The sequence below is a fragment of the Chrysochloris asiatica genome, unplaced genomic scaffold (assembly GCF_000296735.1).
Source record: "Chrysochloris asiatica unplaced genomic scaffold, ChrAsi1.0 scaffold00188, whole genome shotgun sequence".
Lineage (NCBI taxonomy): Eukaryota > Metazoa > Chordata > Mammalia > Afrosoricida > Chrysochloridae > Chrysochloris > Chrysochloris asiatica.
In genome coordinates, this window is record NW_006408706.1 from 5,869,192 (window position 1) to 5,876,240 (window position 7,049).

At 35.6% G+C, this 7,049-nt stretch overlaps 1 protein-coding gene across 1 annotated transcript in view; it reads right to left on the minus strand.

Moving 5' to 3' along the window:
• NDST4 (N-deacetylase/N-sulfotransferase (heparan glucosaminyl) 4) overlaps window positions 1-7,049 on the minus strand; it is a 600,446-nt gene that overhangs the window by 364,144 nt on the left and 229,253 nt on the right. The gene's annotated exons all lie outside the window — the stretch shown is intronic.

Genomic DNA, 7,049 nt, shown 5'->3' on the forward strand with positions numbered 1-7,049 from the left:
ACAAACTCTTTAGGTTATTTAAGCAAGACCAATATTAAAAATCCAATTTTCATGCAGTTTTCATCCCTCCACAAATTTAAATTGAAAGCTCAGATTGCTGGTCAATGCGCATCTCTTTATTCAAGCTAACTTACAAAATGAGTCTGGAGAATTCCTCATTCATATGTTCATAGATCAAAGATTTAAAAAAAAATTTAAAAATCCTATTTAGAAAAAAATAGAGGCTACTTCCTTTTACTCCAGTGAATTGTTAAAAATCAATGATTGTAAAAGGTGTTCTATTGAACAGGCACTTCAGATACTCATGAGACAGCTTACGGGCCTGACCATGCTGGGTTTGCTGAAATGTATGTCTATACCATATTCAGGAACTTGTCACTTCTTCACATTTCCTTTCTTATCCCAGTTAATGCTACAAGTTGCCATTTGGAAAATATGACTCATATTTCCAACTTCTGAGCTTTTCCTTACACCATGCCATTTATATAGGATACTTTCTTGTTATGTTGTTGTTGTTATGTGTCATGGAGTTGTTTCTGACTCATAGCGACCCTGAATAGGGTTTCTGATGCTGTAAATCTTTACGGGAGCAGAAAGCCTCATCTTTCTCCTGCGGAACAGCTGGTAGTTTTGAACTGCTGACCTTGCAGTTCACAGCCCAATTCGTAACCACTACGCTACCAGAGCGCCTTACTTTCTTTTTTACCACAGCTTAATTTATTACAAAATGATTCTTCCTCCAAATCCACTTATAAATCCAGATTTTTTGTGATGTCTTCCCTAATGTTTTTCTCCATATTATACTTTTCGCTCTTTCCATAAACATGTAGTGTTTGATATATTTTAAGGAGGTAGAATGAGAAGAAACATGAAGTGAAATGAAGAATTAAAGAGAAATATGCATCAGATCCTAAAGGAAATATGTAACTGTCCATTAGGGGAAATACTATCAAAAATTTATAAATCCAGTTCTTCAAAGTATTAAGCCTGTCATTGTTTTAATTGTTCTATGACAGACTTTTCACTAAAATAGAAAATAACCTCTTATATCCTTGTTGAACTGTATGAATGTTGAAGCAAAACATTACATCCAAACAAAGCTATGTCTATGAATGCAGTCTCGTATAGAAGGTTTTTTGTAGGACTTTCTAAAGTTCCTACAACAAAAATGATTTTATTCATATGTATATTTCTCACATAAACAGATATTCACAGTATCTGATACATAGTACAGGCCCAGAAGGTATTGCATTTAATTGATATAAATGAATACCCCATTACCTTTCTTAATCCACTCAGAAAATAGTGTGACTCATTGTGAGAGAATTATATAAGTGTGTTCTTTTTCACCCATTCCAACCACCAAATCCTGATTCAAATATACAAGTAATACCCCCCGGGTCCTAGGGGTTTTAAACTTACATCTTTTTGAAGAGGATTAAAGGATTTCTTGGAAATGACATTCTATATTGGAAACTATATGAAGTCTCTGATACATAGGCATACATAATACATTGTGATAGTCGTCTCTGGTTTTCCTCCACAGATGATAACCTTAAATAGTGTGACTAATGGAATAGTTCTGCTTTGGACAGGAACCTTATTCTTGGAGGACTTGGGGATTAATCATTCCACAAGTAGTTCTTATTCCTTGCCTGCTTTCCTGCACTGTCCTCTAGTCTCAGAATTCTTGCAATTGTCAACAAAACTTAGCCCCTGCTTTGTTAATTGCAAGAGCAGTTGCTTCACACTGCAAACTTCTCTCCATCTATACCCATTTACAGCCTCTGCTAGTGATCAGCTTTTCCCTGGTTACTGTGGGTATGAGAGTGGCTTTCTAAAGCCTATTTTAATGGAAAGAATCACTTCCAGCTTGGAATCTAGTTGAAAATGTGTTCCCTAAAGTGCTGAGACCTGGGGGTCATGACTCTTACTGCACAACCCCATTAACTATTCCCTGGGCAAAGCAAGCTCTTGAATTGCACATGACCCCACCTACCTCCTTACTGAAAGCCTCAGGGAAACATTGCTTCGAAAAGAAAGAATGCTCTGGGCAAGAATTAAAAGCAGTCTTATAACATAAGTGCTATAATTCGGGCTTTTAAGCTTCCACACTCTTAGATACATCATCAGAGTGACATTGCTAATAGGGGAAATTTTGTGGTTTGACCATGGTTTTGCAAACAGAAAGCTTTCTGGTTTAACTTAAATCTAAATGTCATCAGTAGAGTATTTTGTGTTTCACTTCTACTTACCTAAGAGGGATGGGGGTGGAGTGGGGAGTGCCTTGATAATCCTATATGCTTTGCCCTTTGAGGGTGTTTTATGGGAAAATAATGTGTTTTAGACGATAGATTTAAATTTCCTTCCCTTCTCAGATCATTTACCTCACCCACCAAAACTCACAACAAGCTGCTCCATTTTGTGGCCAGATCTTTCGGTCAAATTGAGACTATATCTTGTTTCGCTACTATTACCAATAATGAAAGACTGAAGGAGTAAAGTTGATGAGGATGAATTCAGTGTCTGTTTTGGTTACTTCTCTATCATCAATGCCAAGCACAGTCCCTGGCTTGTACTAAGTACTTAATACATATTTGTTAATGAATGAATAGATTAATATATCAATATCATTGGTTTATGTGTTTCATCAAGATATTTAATCATCTGCTTATTTTTGTCAATGGACCTGTGGGTTGTACTTCTGTAGAAATTGATAGGTAATAAAATTAATCTCTATTTTAAAATTAATCTCTATAATTGAACATTTATCATTTAAATTTAAATTGTAAGCATTGTACACATGTTAACTCATTTAATCTGTATCCAGTATGTATATATTACTCTTATTTCATTTCACAGAGAAGTTAAGTATCTTGCCCAAAGTAAAGCAGATGATGTGAAGTTAAGCCCGAGTTTAATCATGGAAGGAGCTCTGGTAGCGTAGTGGTTACGAATCGGGCTGTGAACCTTAAGGTCAGCGGTTCGAAACTACCAGCTGCTCCGCGGGAGAAAGATGAGGCTTTCTACTCCTGTAAAGATTTACACCCTCAGAAACCCTGTACAGGGTCGCTAGGGGTCGGAACCGACTCGGCGGCACTTAACAACAACAACAACAAATCTTGTTTAAGAGTATTTATAGGATCTCTGGATTTGAATTTCAGTCAGCCATGTATGTGCTAGTAGAGTGACTAGATTTCCTTTCACTTTTCAGTGTTATTGTCTATAAAATAGGATTTATAATTATGTCTATCCCATAGATTCTTGAAAGAAATTATTGAGTGTTTGCAATGATTGTTGGGATACAGAAAGTAAGTAAATATGTGCTATTAATATTACCATGATAATAAAAATGCTCATCATAACTCCTATCTGGTTATTCATTCATTTATCCAACTTACTGGGAATGGACCTTTTTGATATGAAAATGAATGTATAAATAAGGACAGAATTATCAAAGGTATTGGCAGGTTCATGAAATGGTAAAACCTTCTAAGCAGAATTTCCCTCTTTTATTGTCCTTTTTATTACTAAAAATGTGGAGTTTATTTTGTAAGTGAAAAGCAACCTTCTGAAATCAATGGAGAAAAACTCACTATCTTCTGCTAAGATATTAACACCCTCATTAATATAGTTTTAGGTCCAAATGATCAATGAAAAATTTCTTTATTTATTAATAAACCATATTTTACTAATCTAGTTTAAAGAGCTATTTTAAGATCTCTCTAGCTCTGGTAGCATAGTGGTTATGAATCGGGCAGTTTTAAACTACCAGCTGTTCCGCGGGAGAAAGATGAGGCTTTCTGCTCCCATAAAGACTTGCAGCCTTGGAAACCGTCCCTGTACAGGGTGGCTATGAGTCAGAACTGACTCCACGGCACATAACCACCACCATCCTGTACTTGGAGTCCTGGATGTGACGCTGTGGGTTAATTCACTGGACTGAAATGTCGGTTTGAACGCAAGGTCGGTAGTACAAGCTCGGCAGCCACTCCTTGGAAACCACATACAGGTTTGCTATGAATCATAACCGACTCCACGGCACTTAACAACAACAATCCTATACTTATTAATAAACCATGTTTTACTAATGTCGTTTAAAAGCAATTTTAAGATCTTTCTAGAATAACTTCATAATCATAATTAAAGTATTTATTTCTTATACTTTAATCAACAGTCATTAACACCTGTGATTCTATGTTGTAATTTAACAAAAGACTATTAACCTGTTTATTTTGAAATATTAAATTTCATATTCCTTTAAAATCCATATACTATCCATCTAATCTAATTCAGAATATCATGACACCTAGCCCTTGGAACATGTATCATCTGACATTAAGTAGGAGTTGATGTGACTATTACATCAAGTCAAAAGAATGATAAAATTAGGACAGAGTTAATTGGTATAAATTACAGACAGTGTGAGAATATTAAGTAGCTTCAATTTAACAGTTTTACCTGATTTCGCAGTAACTTACTCTTTTATTTCCTTTATATGTTATCTCATGAGAACATCTACTTTATAGAACTCTGCTAAAAAATCAGATATCACCAATAATAAGCTAATGATTATAAATCATAAAAATGATACCTTTACCCCTTTCCATGTATGCAGTGCGGAGTGTATTTAAACTTAATTTCAAGAGGATTTTCAATAATTTTTAAAAAGCCAGAAACCACTTGAGCTCGAGATTTAATGATCTCTTTTCATAATTTGCTAGTGGTCCATAGCCCTTGGTATGGGATTAACTTCTATATAAGAATTTGCTGCAAGAGCTTTCTGTTCCTAGCTATTCAAATCATAACTGTCTTCATGATCTATATCCTCCATGAAAACTTCAGTGAAACTTGCCAACCATCATAAAATCTGATTGTCTACATGGAATGGCTATTTTTATTTCTCCTTGTCAATCATACAGCTCTTCCTGTAGTGGCAATAGCATTTTGATTTTCTTTCATTGCATGAATTCTTAGTGGGATTCTTAATGTTTGCCTAGCATCTTCTAAGTGATAACCACTCACTGAAATTAAGCCATCTAGACTCTCCTAAGAATTTGATTATTCACTGTTATATCCCAAAACAGAATGGTTATGGCTGATCAACCAATAGAATAATGTCATAGGAAGAATAACCATTCTTTTTCTTTACCTTCTTTGTAAGAGTTGTCCTGCTGCCTATCTTTTCTGAGATTTTCTTTTCTATTGTTTTATTTAAGCTCAACATAACCACAGGCTGAGCCTGTTTGATTGCCAAAGAACAATAAACTCACTGCCACTGAGTCAATTCCAACTCATAGAGACCCTATAGGACAGCACATAATTGCTATACTGGGTTTCTCAGACTGTAAATTGTTAAGGATGCAACTTCCTCATCTTTCTCCCATGAAGTTGCTAGTAGGTTAGCAGCCTCAATACTGTATCCACCATGTCACCACAACGTCTTCAAAGAACAATGGTGGTGGTGGTGGTTCTCTGCCACTGAGTTGGTTTGACTCATAACAACCTTATCAAGGAATTCTGAGACTGTATGGGAGCAGAAAGCCTCATCTTTCTCTCACAATGATTGTTAGATTTGAATTATGGTCCATAAGGTTAGCAGCAAAGCTATTAATCCACTACACTTTCAAGGCTCCTTTCAAAGATCAATACATCTATGAATTATTTTGACTGGAACCAAACAATTAAGAGTTACATTTAAAATGCTTTACCTATAATTTTCACTGTTTTGTTCATTTGTATATAATAATATTGTAAACTCCTTCAGGAATAGAGTCAGTATATAATTATTATTATTATTATTATTATTATTATTATTATTTTACAACATTCTTCAATTTATATGGTGGTGGTGGTAGAGTGCTGTCCCGTTGCTTCTGATTCATAGCACCCTATGTAGGGTTTCTGAGGCTGTAAATCTTTGCGGGAGCAGAAGGCTTCATCTTTCTCCCACAGAAAGACTGGTAGATTTGAACTGCTGACTTTTCAGTTAGCAAATCCAGCTCATAACCCACTGTGCTACCAGAGCTCCTTTATATATTGGTTGCTTAATGAATAATAGTTTTTAAGTGGCACTTTGTTTACAGTAATGATTTACAGCTTTCAATTTACTTCATAAAGTACATTTATTTTATTTTCATATCCAATGTGTACATATCCCAAAGCAGGTATTATTATTGTGCTAAAATCAATATTCCATATAGGAAAGAGCATGTGTGTTGTGAGGTTTGACCCTTATTCCAACACTTAGGAGCACTGTTAATTGTAGTATGTTATTCAATGTCTCCACATTTTGTCTATTTCTCTATCAACAAAAAAATAGAAAGCTTTAATCTTAAAATTGTGAAGCTATTTTATGACAAAGGAAAAGGAGTAATATGAAATTGGCACTAGAAGTTAATTACATTTTAATTATCATAATTTTACAATTAAGAAAATAAAGCCACTCAAAGTAAGGTGACCTTTGTCTTAACCCCATAGAGATAACTATTAGAGTAATTTGGATTCTATGGTCTGGGACTTTCAGGCCACAACTGAGAATTTGTGCTGAAAAGTGGGTGCTTAGCAAGACCAGGAAAGGCTGACTTCCCAAGAATTTTGCTATTAGCAGATGTGAGCCCATTATGCAGGACTGGCCAATAAAAGGCCTGGATGTGGAGCCACAGAGAGCTTCCTTTTTAAGAAGAAGATTTGCTTTCAAGAAGGTAACACATCTCTTAGGGTATGGAAGCTTCTGTTGGGAACTCAGACTTCTCTGTGAATATCTTTCTATTGTTTGTATTCTTTCTGGCTATAATATATCTGTAGTATACTATGGTGGTGGTGGTAGAGTGCTACAGATATATTATAGCCAGAAAGAATACAAACAATAGAAAGATATTCACAGAGAAGTCTGTCTGTAGTCATTAGTTATAGGAGCTCTGGTAGCGTAGTGGTTACGAATCGGGCTGCGAACCGCAAGGTCATCAGTTCGAAACTACCAGCTGTTCCGCGGGAGAAAGATGAGGCGTTCTGCTCCCGTAAAGATTTACAGCCTCGGAAACCCTGTA